This window comes from Bison bison, unplaced genomic scaffold (assembly GCF_000754665.1).
Source record: "Bison bison bison isolate TAMUID 2011002044 unplaced genomic scaffold, Bison_UMD1.0 scf7180017846282, whole genome shotgun sequence".
NCBI classification, from domain to species: domain Eukaryota; kingdom Metazoa; phylum Chordata; class Mammalia; order Artiodactyla; family Bovidae; genus Bison; species Bison bison.
This window is the reverse complement of record NW_011476855.1, coordinates 13,371-26,601: the sequence shown is the minus strand read 5'-3', so window position 1 is coordinate 26,601 and position 13,231 is coordinate 13,371.

Sequence of the window (13,231 nt, the reverse complement as noted above, 5' to 3'; positions counted from 1 at the left end):
AAGGGGCCCAGGGCCATGTCATGCGGGCAGTCCCGTGTCCAGAGGCCCCCGGACGTCTTCAGATGCGGGACACTGCGCGGGGCTCCCTCTGACCTTGACCTCTCTCCCATCCATGGTCTCACTCTGCCCTCCTCCTGCTCCCCTCCTGTCCCCTCGGGTCAGGCCACGGAGCTGAGGCCGGACAGCCCAGGATGCCCAGAGCAGCGGACCTTGGCCCCTGCCCCCGCGGCTCCTGCCTTTCTGCAAAGACCCCCGTGGGCCATCCGCTGTCCTGGCTCGTGGGCCGGGAGCTTGCTGGGTCCGACTTATGTGGTGTGTGTCCCAGAACCAGGGCGAGCTTCATTTTTTCCCACTGACGTCACCCGGCACGGTTTGAATCCGAAGTGACTTCGAAACCCTCAGAGACATAACTGCAGTTGTCTTTGCAAAGTGGAATCAGATGGTTTTTCCAAACCTCCCCAGCCCCTGCCTCCTCCCCGACTCCCTCTAGCCCTCTCTCTCTTTTATTATGTTCCTTGGACGGCGGCCAGATGTTTCCTGCAACAGCAGCCCTCCAAAATGTTACAGAAAGAGTGTGCACACGGCTTCCTGCCGCTGGGGTGGAAGCAGCGACGTGGCAGGGCGGGGGCGGCGGCCAGCCTGCAGGCCGGGGGGAGGCGTCAGTCTCCAGCCAGGCCCCGGGTCCCAACCCACAGGGCACCGGGGGCAGTGCCCATCCCCAGACGTAGGGCCTGGGCCTGGGCGGGGGCCAAGTGCAGGCCACGGCCTGGGAGAGAGCAGGGCGCTAAGACCAGGCTCTGGGCAGAGGCTGACCCCGGGGCGCTCCCAGCTCCATGTCTCCATGGCGCACGGGGACCTTCATGCCCAGCAGCCTCTCCCAGGTCGGGCATCAGGGCCGGCCGCGCCTGGACCAGCTCACCTGAACACAGGCGCACAGGCCCATGGGGGCGGGGGGCGGGGCCTGGCAGGAGAGCAGCGTCCGTTCCCGATGGAGGCAGAGGCCGAAAAGCACGGGAGCAGCAGCCTGGACGGATCCAGCATTGGGGCCTGAGGCGCGTCTGGGGAACTGGCACACAGGGGCCCCCGGAGGGAAGGCGGATCCAGCATTGGGGCCTGAGGCGCGTCTGGGGAACTGGCACACAGGGGCCCCCAGAGGGAAGGTCGTGCCTCCCTAATCTTCAGGCCGCCACCAGAGCCTTAGCACGGGCAGCTCGGAGCTTCCCCTAAGCTGGGGGGGCACCCAGAGGTGCTGCAGCCCCGCTCAGCTCCCACCCCAGACAAGGCAGAACCCGCACACGTGCACGCACGCACACACACACGGAAACCCGCACAAGCACACACAGACACACACAGAAACCCGCACACATGTGTGTGTGCACACACACACGGAAACCCGCACACGGGCGCACACACACAAACGTGGAAACCCGCACACATGCATGCATGCACACACACACACGGAAACCCGCACACGCGTGCACACAGACACACACAGAAACCCACACACACGTGTGCGTGCACACACACGGAAACCCGCACACATGGCGTGTGCAAACACACATGGAAACCCGCACACATGTGCGCACACACACACACACACACGGAAACCCGCACACGTATGCACGTGTACACACACGGAAACCCACACGCACGCACGCATGCACACACACGGAAACCCACACACGCGTGCGCATGCACACACATGGAAACCCACACAACGTGCGCATGCACACACACGAAAACCCACACACACGCATGCGTGCATACACACGCACAGAAACCAGCACACATGCACACGTGGACACACACACGGAAACCCGCACACACGCTCGCACACACACACGTGGAAACCCGCACACATGCGTACACGCGCACACACACACGGAAACCCGCACACATGCACATGCACACACACACACACACGGAGCCCGTCTTCCCTTCAGCCCCCATCATCCTAGGTACCTTCAGGTTCAGGATGGGGGGTGCCAAGGCTGTGCCCCCACCCCAGTCAGCAGGAGCCCCACTCAGGGAGGATCCCCCGCCACCAGAAAGAGTTCGGTTCTCCCCGGGGAATGTAGGATGCCACGTGGATGCCCAGTGGGTGGAGCTGAGAGCATGGACAGGAGAGAGAAGTCAAAGTCAAAGGTCAAAGAGCCCCAGCGTCTGAAGACGTCCTTCAGGGGCCTCTGGACACAAGACTGCCCACATGACCCAGACGGGACTGGGGCCCCACCTGCCTCAGGGCCAGTCAACAGGGTGGCTGACCCTGCCCCCCAGGGCTCCAGACCACCCTAGGCTCCCAGGAGCCGCTGGAGGGACTCGCAGAACTCAGCCAGGCTGCCGTGCTCATGGTTAAGGGTTATTAGCCCAAATGGACAGAGAAAAACCAGCCCAGGGAGGATCCGCATGGGGCAGGTGCCAGGGACTCCAGGCACCAGGGGACGTGTGACATCATGGGAGGGGTGAAAACCAGGGAAGCCCCCCTGAACTTTGGTGCCCCGGTTCTCCTTGGAGGTGGGTCACGAAGACAAGCCTGGCTGTCCACGTAGGTGACTTTAGCTTCCAGCCCCTACAGAGGTCCGGTTGATACCGGGGACCCTGAGGCACCCCCCATAAACCCCATCATTTCACAGACTCCCTGGCGTGGCCTGGAGCAGGTAGACAAAGATGCTTTTATCAGCAGGACGTCCCGAGTGTCCAGAGGTCCCTCCTGGGAGCTGAGCCAGGGCCTGGCCTTTGGGCATGCAGGGTGTGGGCAACCCGAGTCTGCTGAGTCTCAGCTCTTTACTGCACAGCGACTCTGACCCACCACGTGCCACCCGGGGAGGCAGTGTGCCCAAATGAGCCCAAGCTGAGGAGGCAGAAAGGGAAAAAACCCGCCAGACACAGCAGGTGTGAGGGCAAGGATGTGCTGCTGAAACCTCATCTCCCGGGTGAAAATGAACCAGTGAAGTCGCTCAGTCACGTCCGACTCTTTGCGATTCCATGGACTGTGGCTACCAATTTCCTCCATCCATGGAATTTTCCAGGCAAGAGCACTGGAGTGGGTTGCCATTTCCTTCTCCAGGGGATCTTCCCAACCCTGGGATCAAACCCGGGTCTCCCGCACTGCTGGCAGACGCTTTACCCTCTGAGCCACTCAGGTGACAGGACAGGCAAACCCAGGCTCCCACGCAGCCCACCTCTCAGCAGAGGGCCCGGGCCCACGTCTCGGGGGCCACATAAGAGGCCAGGGTTGACCACCCACAGGTTCTTCCCTCAACTTCCCGTGCCAGGAGCACCCTTCACAGTGGTCCCCGCCCCAACCACCCCAGGACCCCCGAGGAGAACGACAGGGACCGCTTCAGTGCCGAAACGTGCAGTGAGCCTCTGTAAGGGTAAAGGGTGATGCTCAAAAGCCCCAGGACGAAGCCCAGAAGCTCGATTCCAGACAACACAGGAGGGAGGCTTCAGGAAACGGGGGCCTTCCTGCTGCCCCCATCAAGTGGAGCAACAGAGCGTCACCCCAGTGGACCCCCTTTCCCTACAGGGGGAATGTGGCTCTGTTCCCACAGAGCTGCCCCACACCGGTCACCTCTCCAGAGATCCCCCCATGAAGGCTCAATGTTTTGACTCTTTGCAGACATATTTGGAAGATTCACTTCTAAAGGTTTTCACGAACACGGCAGCTCTCCAGGCTGGTCCCTGAGGATAGCCGCGGGAGAGGCAGCCTCAGAGCAGTCCTGCAAAGCAGCCTCGCCTGGGACCCCAACACAGCAAGAGAGATTTCAGTTAGACCTAAGGAAGACTGCCCGAGTGGGACCCAGGGATGGCACCTGGTTAGACAAGTTTGAGGAATCCCCACCTGCACCTCCCTCCCTGTGTGAAGCAACAGGCATGTGCACCATGGCTCCATAAAGCAGAGGGAGGGCCAGGTAACACCGTCTCAGTGGCCACCGCTGTCTAAGACCTAGATGAGATTGATGTCTGGCCTATTACCACCCAGGCTTCCCAGATGATGCAATAGTGAAGAAACTGCCTGTCCATGCAGGAGACACGGGTTCGATCCCTGGGTGGGGAAGACCCCCTGGAGGAAATGGCTACCCACTCCAGTGTTCTTGCCTGGAGAATCCCATGGACAGACGAGCCTGGGGGCTGCAGCCCATGGGGTTGGAAAGGGCCAGACGCGACTGAGCGCACAAGCCTCCTAGTAGCTGAACCTCTAGGCCTCAGGGTTTGTTACTAGAATACGGAAAAATATTAGCACTGGCCCAGGGGCAGAAAGAAGCGGATTTCTGTTTAATGTTTATTTATTTGGGTCTTAGTTGCACGGTGCAGGGTCTTAGTCCCTGATGAGGGACTGAACCCAGCGCCCTGCATTGGGAACACGGACTTAACCACCGGACCATCAGGGAAGTCCTGAAGTAAGAGGATGTAAATCGGTGGTTCCTTCAGGAGAACCTGCTGGGAAGTCATTGGAAGTCCTTGATTTCTTCAGACCCTATCTTGGGAACCAGGAACGAAATTAGAAGATTGTCTTTCCCTCCTTTGTACACGAAGAACTCCTCTTTACCCCCCATTCCCAGCCCCAATGCCTACTCCTCCTGGGAGTCCTCCAAGCTCCTCCCCACTGGCTGTTTCTCCCTCTGAATTCCCACAGTCCTGTGACCCCTCCTGGCACAGATCAGCCCACACTGGCTGCCTGCACGCAGCCCTGAACGCACCCCCAGAGCGTATTCTGGACTCCACTCTCCAGTACGCCAGCCTGGCCACTTCTGGCTTTTGAGAGCTTGAAGTCTGCCTTACACCAGCGGGGAAGTGCTGAAAGTGTAAAATACCTACCGAATCTCGGACTTAGTAGTAAATGAGTGTAAGATAGCTCGTTAATAATTTTTAGATGGCTTGCATGTTGGTATGATAATAGGTTGACACATTGGGTTAAATAAAATATATTAAATTTATAAAATTCACAGTTTTTAATGTGACTACTAGAAAATTTCCAGCCACGTGTTACATTGTATGGGGCAGATGCTGCCCTCTCCAAGCCAGCCCAGGGCAGCGACTGCTGAACAAATGAACAGATGGATGGGTACTCGGGGCTGACCATCATTGCCTTTGCCCTGGAGTCTCAGACTCATCCAGCGTGACCCATGACCATCCTGTCGAAATACAGGTGCCGTGAGAAGGTTACTGAATCACAGCTCCCCTCTCTGGAGTCTGCACCCAACCCCGTGTCATATGATCAGCCCCAGTGGGCGCCCGGCCCTGTGCCGGGGTCCCGGGGCACCACGGGCAGAAGAGGGGGAGCTCCAGGGAGCAAGGCCCATCTGAGGTCTGCAAGCTCGCCCTCCGCCATTCTCACAGGCAGCACAGCGGGCGGTGCAGGCACAGGGAAGGCTGGGTGCCCACCTCCCACTCAGGGTGAGCGTTGTCCAGGCCAAGCTGGCCAAGGAAGCAGGAGGCCGGGCTGTCCTTCCCCAACTTCTCACCGAGGTCCGCCCTGACCATGCCGTCCAGACAGGCTCCCCACCCTCCCCTCACCCTGACTCCTCAGAGCCAGCTGAGACCGAAGGCCCTGACCCCCAACCCGGCGCAGGTGCTCAACCCCTTCTATGGCTCCTGCGTATCCGTGGCCTCCCTTCTCCTGCTGACTCACTCTGAACTGGGAAGGTGCCCACCTGAGCCTTTCTACAGGCCTCTGGGGACGAGCCTGGGGTGTCATGTTGGGGTCCAAGGTGGTCAAAATTCATCATCACTTCCCGCTGCACAGTCTGGTTACAGAGGGCCTCCCACTGGACAAGGTTCGGAAGCAGCTGGGGTCCCAAACACCCGTGATCTTCTGCCCGTGGTCCCTGCACTCTGCACCCCCATCCTCGCCAGCCAATGCCCCCTCCCCAGCCCACTCCCCTCCACGGGGTGTGAGGGGATCGCTGCCTTTGCACCTGGCTCTGAAATCTCCCTCTCCCTTTCCAGAAGGCAAGCATTTGGGGGAAAGGAGGGGCCCTCGGCCAAGAGGAAATCAGAGATGCTGTTACTGGTCCCCGGCTGCGTCCAGCACAGTCCATTCGGGCAGCTCCGCTGGCCCAGGCACAGGGACAGAGAGCAGAGGGGTGGCCCCTGTCCATCACAGAGCAGCGCTCTGCCGGATGGGCGCCGAAAGAGGGAGGGCTGGAGACGGTTGCCAGGGAGACTGCAGGGCTTAGCCAATCAGCCCCGGCCAACAGGCTTGGCGATGGAGGGCGCTCGGTGGGGCAATGCTGCCCTCTGGTGGTAGATGGGGAAGATGATGGCCCGGCCCCATCTCTGCCATCAAACCAGCTGGAGGCACCGGTGATGCTTCCCCTTCATTCCAGGTAAATGAAGCACCCAGGCCTTTCATGAAATGCATCTTTCCTTGATTCTGACTTAATTCAAAGTTACAATCCACAAAGTTCTGTGCACAAAGAAAGGCTTTACTGAACTTGATCAATCAGTAAGTCATTTTGGTTTGATAAATGCTCAAGTTGCAGAATCGAGGAACTTTCCAAAATCGCTGCAGACGGTGACTGCAGCCATGAAATTAAAAGATGCTTGCTCCTTGGAAAGAAAGCTATGACAAACCTAGACAGCATATGAAAAAGCAGAGACATCATTTTGCCCACAAAGATCCACGTAGCCAAAGCTGTGGTTTTTCCAGTAGTCATGCATGGATGTGAGAGTTGGACTGTAAAGAATGCTGAGCACCGAAGAATTGATTTGGTGTTGGAGAAGACTCGAGGGAGTCCCTTGGACTGCAGAGATGAAACCAGTCAATCCTAAAGGAAATCAGTCCTGAATATTCATTGGAAGGACTGATGCTGAAGCTGAAGCTCCAATACTTTGGCCACCTGATGCAAAGCGCCAACTCATTGGGAAAGACCCTGATGCTGGGAAAGATTGAAGGCAGGAGGAGAAGGGGGTGGCAGAGGATGAGATGGTTGGATGGCATCACCGATTCAGTGGACATGAGTTTGAGCAAGCTCCGGGAGAAAGGGAAGGGCAGTGAAGCCTGGCGTGCTGTGATGCGTGGAGTCGCAGAGTCTACACAGCTCAGCGACTGTTCAACCACCTGGAATAATTAGAGAGCGCCACCTACTGTTGACCCAGAGAACTGCAACCCGGCTTTACCAGCGGTTGTAACTCTTCAAACAGAAGGGCCAGGGGTTTGGCGGGCGTGACTAGAGGAGTAGCAGAGGGTGTCCAGGAACTGGTGGGATTTCTGGAGCCCTAAGAGGTCCTGGTGGGTCCAACGGAAAGAAGCCACCAAAGTCGGAGGGAGAGCAGCTGCAGCCAGCCAGCCCCACTCACACACGCTCCACTGACCCACTGATGCAGCTACACAGAGGCGGCTCTACCTGGCTGATGACTGCACGGGCTCCAGGCTCCTAAAGCCGCGGCAGAACCAACGCTTCAGGCCTCTGAATCCTCAGCACACGCCCCAGGCAGCGTCCACCATTGGCTGCAGTGGACACAGCTGGCCCTGGAGAGGAGCCGCTCAGAACAGACCCTCCATCAACACTCTATCTGCTCTGAACTCATTTTCAGTTTTGTCTTGGCTTTTTTTTTAATCAATTTCTTTTTCTTTTAATCAAAGTGTCACTTATTTCTTGTACCCAAAGGTCACCGAGTTTGTGCTCACTGGCAAATTCCTAGACCTTTTCCTTCAGCCTGTCCTACCCAAGGCCCTCTAAGACCTCAGGCTCCTCCAGAACCCGATATCCTGGACTTCTACACCCTGCACGGCCACCTGCAGCCCAGGAGGGCCCCACCTTCCATGCCCCCCAGGACATTCTGCTCGGGGGGCGGGGGTGAGGGGGAACTGATGTGTGTGACTCCAGGGCCCACATTTGTATTCCCAGGGGTGAGGTGGGGGGAAAATAAGGCCCCAGACTGAGATCCCGGGCTATACCAGCAGCAGGGCACCGGTCTCCTGGCCCCTGGCCCCACGCTGTGACTCTGATAGAGGCTCTGAAGACCCCACTACGGGTTCCATAAGGATACTCCAAGCTCCCCTCTCACACCCAGCCCCATCCAGCCCCAGACATATCAGGAAACCTCGCCTCTCTATTGGGAAAGTCTCTGGTCCTGAGACCTCCAGCCTGGGTCCTGCTGACCTAGAACTTGCCGGGGAGGGGTGCGGGTGATCTACTGGAAACCTGGAGCTCAGCCCACAAGGGGTAACACACAGTGGGGCCTGGGGGTGCCAAGCTGAGCACCCGCCATCCCCCATGTGTCCACAAACGCCAGGCCACCAGCCGCCTGGTGAGCACAGGCTATGAGACGAGACTGGCCTCCGCCGTGGCCCAGCCCTCACCCAAGGTACCCAGGCTGCTCCTCTGTCAGCTGGCTTTGGGGCCTTTCTAATCAAAATACAAAAGCTGAGCTACCGGATGAAAACCTGCCCATGAGGCTCTGTAACTGGGGTCAGGCCCCACTCCGGGGGGCTCTCATTCCTGGGGAAGGGGCTCAGGCAGTACAACAGGCGCCTAGAGAGACACCTCGGCGGGGCGGGCGGGGGAGAGGTGGGAGACAGTCAGCCGCCAGGCCAGCCCTTCAGCCCCACCTCGGCCCACCGTGCCCCCGCCAGGCTCCCCGCCCGTTTCTTTTCCCCAGCTCCCCCCCATCTCTCCTGAAAACGGGATGTTAAAGACAGGCTGCCTGTGCAATCTCTTTAGAAAAGAGCATCCTATTCACCACAGCTGGGCCGTCTCACAAGAGGCCTTCAGTAAACACACTGGTTTCCGAAAGTCAGTGTTCAGGCCACAGCTTGCGACATTTTTTTTTTTTTTTAACATATCCACGCTGCTTTAATTTTCTCCATAAACTCTTTTATTTCAGAATCATATTAGATTTACCAGCTTTGCAAAGATAGCACAGGGAGTTCCCACAGACCCCTCAGCTAGCTCTCCCCAATGCTAACATCTTACATTCATCTGGTACGTGTCATGACTAAGGAACCAGTATGAAAACGTCATCATTAAAGGCAACAGTTCAGAGGTACAGCAGGTTCGGCTCCAGGCCACTGCAGTACGTACCACAGGAAAGCCACTCACAGGAGAGTTTTGGTTCTCAGGGTGATAACGGTTCTGTTTACACGGCGCTGTAGTCTATCGGGGCTTCCCTGCTGGCTACAATAGTGTTATGTCTAAGGAAACAATGTTCAAACCTCAATTTAAAATATTTCACTGCGAAAACATGCGAACCGCACCTGAGCCACTGGTGAGATGCCATCTCTTTGCTGGTGGAGGCTGTTCCCTCTGCACCGAGCGTCTGCCGTCTAGCGTGGCCTCCCCCACGGATGATCTGACCCGGGTCTTCTCGATGACCTGCTGCAGCTCCTGCATCAGCATCGCTGTTTCGCCTGCACTTGGTCGTTATGAGACGGCTTCTCCCCCGAACCCTCGCGAGCCGACCCTGCAGGGTTCAGAGTTTCCTTCTGCAGCCTCCTCACCCCGCTCAGCCTTCACAGAATTGAAGAGATTAGGGTCCTCCTCTGGATGAGGCTTTGGCTTAAGGGAGTGTTGGGCCGGTTTGATCCTCTATCCAGACCACCCGAACTTTCTCCGTACCAGCAGGAAGGCTGTCTCTCTTTCTTATCCTCCGTGTGATCCCTGGAGCAGCACTTTGAATTTCCTTCAAGAGTGCTCTTTGCCTTCACACCGTGGTTAGCTGTTTGGTGCAAGAGGCCAGGCTCTAGGACTGTCTCAGCTCTGACACGCTTTCCTCACTGAGCTCCACCATTTCTAGCTTTGATTAAAGTGAGAGACGAGCGGCTCTTCCTTTCCCTTGAACACTCGGGGGTCATGGTGGGCTCTTAATCGCCCAAATGCCACTGCTCTTGGGTCTCGGGGAAAAGGGAGGCCGGATGAGAGGGGGGAAGCGGGGGATCGGCCGGTGGGTGGAGCCGTCAGAACACACACGCTTGTCAGTTCAGTTGGCTGCCTTACGTGGGTGCAGCTCGCGGCTTCTCAGATAATGACGAGAGTAACACCAGAGGTCACAGGTCACCATGACGGATCTAACAATAATGAAAACGTTTGAAACACTGGGACAATTCCCAAAATGCAGCCCAGAGACACAAAACGAGCAGCCGCTGTTGGGGAACAGGCACCAAGAGATTCGCTAGACTCGCGTCGCCACTGACCTGCGGTTTGTGAGAAGCACAGCTTCGGCAACAAAGGGAAGGACAATAAAACGCACTCTGCCTGTTCGTGTCCGAGACGTGAAAGGGTCAGTCACTCAGGCGTGTCCGGCTCTCTGCCCCCAGGGACTGGAGCCCGCCAGGCTCCTCTGTCCGTGGGATTCTGGCAAGAACACTGGAGTGGGTTGCCATTTCCTCCTCCAGGGGATCTTCCTGACTCCGGGATCGAGCCCAGGTCTCCCGCATGGCAGGCAGTGTCTCTACCACCTGAGCCACCGGGAAGCCTGATTTATTCCACTCATCCTGCTTTCCCCCGACGTCCTCCTCTGACCCGGGACCCCACCCAACCCTGAGTTGTCACGTCTCCGAGGGCTCCTCTGGGCCGCAGTTTCTCAGACTTCCTGTGCTTTGATGACCTTGACAATTCTGAGGAGGATTGCTCAGGGATTCTGTGGAAGGTCCCTCAGCTGGGGTTTCTCTGGTGGTTTTCTCGTGTGGGCCTTGATGGGGGGGTTTGGGAGGAAGACCCTGAGGGAGGCGCCCTATTCATGCCTCTGCGCCAGGGGTGCAGGCCGGCACCAGGACGCATCACCGCTGGCGCTGGCCTTGACCCCTGGCCGAGGTCGGGTTTGCCGGGCCGCACCCCTCCCCTGGAGCATTCCTGTCTGTCTCCCTCCCCCGGCAGCCTTCTTTACAAGGCGGTCACTGGGCACAGCTCGCATTCGAGGATGAGGGCTCAGGTTCCAGCTCGTGGAGGGGAGCACGCACACAAACCCTCTGGGACTCTTCTGCAGGGAGAGTCATCTCTCATCCACTACATGTTTATTTATGCAGTCGTGTGTTTATGTGAGAACAGGCTCACGGGTATTCATGTTGTCCTTGGAGTCATAATCCAATCCGACGTTATTGTTTCTGTCCCAGCCCCGGGTGTCCCGGCCTCGTCCGCGGGGACCATGCTGGTCACACCCTGTGTCCCCCTGACGACCTGCTGGCGTGCTCCTGTGGTTAATGCATCCCTTCACTTTCACTTTCTAGCACAACAAGATGCTCCTGGCTCATTCCGGCCGTGTCTGCCCAGCCCTGGCATGGTCCCCCGCAGGACCCCTGGTCCTTGCCTTGGAGAACGGTGTTAGAAACCAAGATCTGGGTGCCGGGGTGCTCAGGGAGCAATCCGGCACTTGCAGTGTCTCTCGGCTGACAGAGCAAGGAGACTGTGTGCACGCTACACGGGCTGTCACGTGTGATCACAGGCTGCCACGCAGCCGTCTGTACTGAGCTAAACCCGAGTGCACGCTGGGTCTCCAGCTCTCATCCACCACCGCGTGGGTCCCTCTCACCCAGCAGCAACACGCCAGGGCCCCCAACCCAGCTGCATGGTCGTCTCAGTGAAGACGAGAGCAGCACCAGACAGCAGAGCCGTCAGCCTGCAGCCCCAGAAACAGCTTCATCGCCCCAGGAACAGGCTCCCACGGCGGCACCCTTCACGGCCAGTTTTACGGACCCCAAAGCTGCTAGCTCAGCCGCTGCTGCCTCCACTCCCTCAGGAAGGTTGCCCTGCCAGTCTGCAGGCCACCCTGGGATTCTCCTGACCTCCCAAGTAACTCTCTTTGCAGACAGTAAGGCTCACTGAGCAGAAAGGCCATGTGGTTTGGACGAGTACAGCATCAGGTTCCTGCCAGAAGAGTTTCACTGCCCTACAAGTCCTGCATCTCCCTCACTAGCACCCCACTGGAACCGCTGACTTGTTTACCATCTCCAGAGTGACGCCTTTTCCAGAATGCTGCATAAATGGAATCGTGTAGTTTCTCTCGCTCAGGCTTTTTCACTTAGCAATATGCATTTGTGATTCATCCGTGTCTTTTCGTGGCTGACAGCTCATTTCTTTTTATTGCTAAGAGTGTTCCACTGTCTGGAGGAACCTCAGTCTGCTTATCTATTCAGTTACTGAAGGACATCTCAGTTGCTTCCCGTTGTCAGCAGTTACGAATAAAGCTGCTATAAAGGTCCGTGTGCCAGGTTGGGGGCGGACAGACATTTTCAAATTGGTTGTATCAACACCTAGAGCTGCGGTCACCAGATGCTGCTGAACTTTGTAAGAAACTGCTTCCCAGAGCATGCGACCTCCACTCTCAGGGTGCAAGGGAGGCCCCCCCATCTCGAGAGCCCTGTCGCGGCAGCCTCTCCCCATTCTGCACTCTCCAAGGGCCTTGGCGGCTAAGAGCAGAGCGTGGGCCCCTCGCCTAGCCCAGGCCCTACCTCACCTCCTGAGGGCTTGGCAGTGGATGGAAGGGAAGTCCACAGGCACCTCCGCCAGTCCCCACCAGCCCCTGGGGCCCCACCTGTCCTACCGGACAGCCTGGAATCCAGGCAGGCGTCCGGGCAGGCTCACATCTGGCCCTCCCCGGCAGGCACCCGGGCCAGCTCAGGCAGGAGCGCCACCCAGACTTCGGGGGCCTGGGTCCCACTGCTGAAGCTGAAGGCGGGCCGCCACCTCTTCCCCTGGCCTGTTTCCTCCCCGAACAACGGGGCTGCTCATCGTCGGTGATCACGGCTCTGCTCCGCGCCTACACGGCCCATACTCACTGCGGCTGTCCCCCGTCTGCAGAGGTGAGGCTGAGGCCCAGGAGGGAAACGCTCTGTCCACCCAGGTCCAGCTGGGGGCAGACTCCGGGCCGGCCTCCCGAGCCTCGGGCCTCCCGGATGGTCCCGGCAGCCGCTGCACCGAGAGGAACAGGAGGACGGAGGCCCGACCTGGGGGGCGGCCCAGAGACCTCAGGCCCCCCAGGCAGAGGGGGCTTCCGAAGCTGGGTGGGCCCTAACCCGGGGGGCAGGGGACCCAGCAAAGCCGAGCCTGGTCATCATGCCCCTGCCTCCGCCACGAGCCCCTCGGGGCCGTGGGCCAGGATTCCCTAGATGCTCCTGACCCACCTGTGTCTCAGAAGCATGAGAACCAACAGCACTCCTCTTGCGGGACTGGGTTTTTTCCAGCCTCGCTCGCTGGGTGCCGAGCGCCGGTTCCCAGGTTGAGTCGGAGTCTGCAGCCAGCCCCCAGGTTAGGTCAGGGCCCAGGGGCCCTGGTGGGATAGAGAGCCC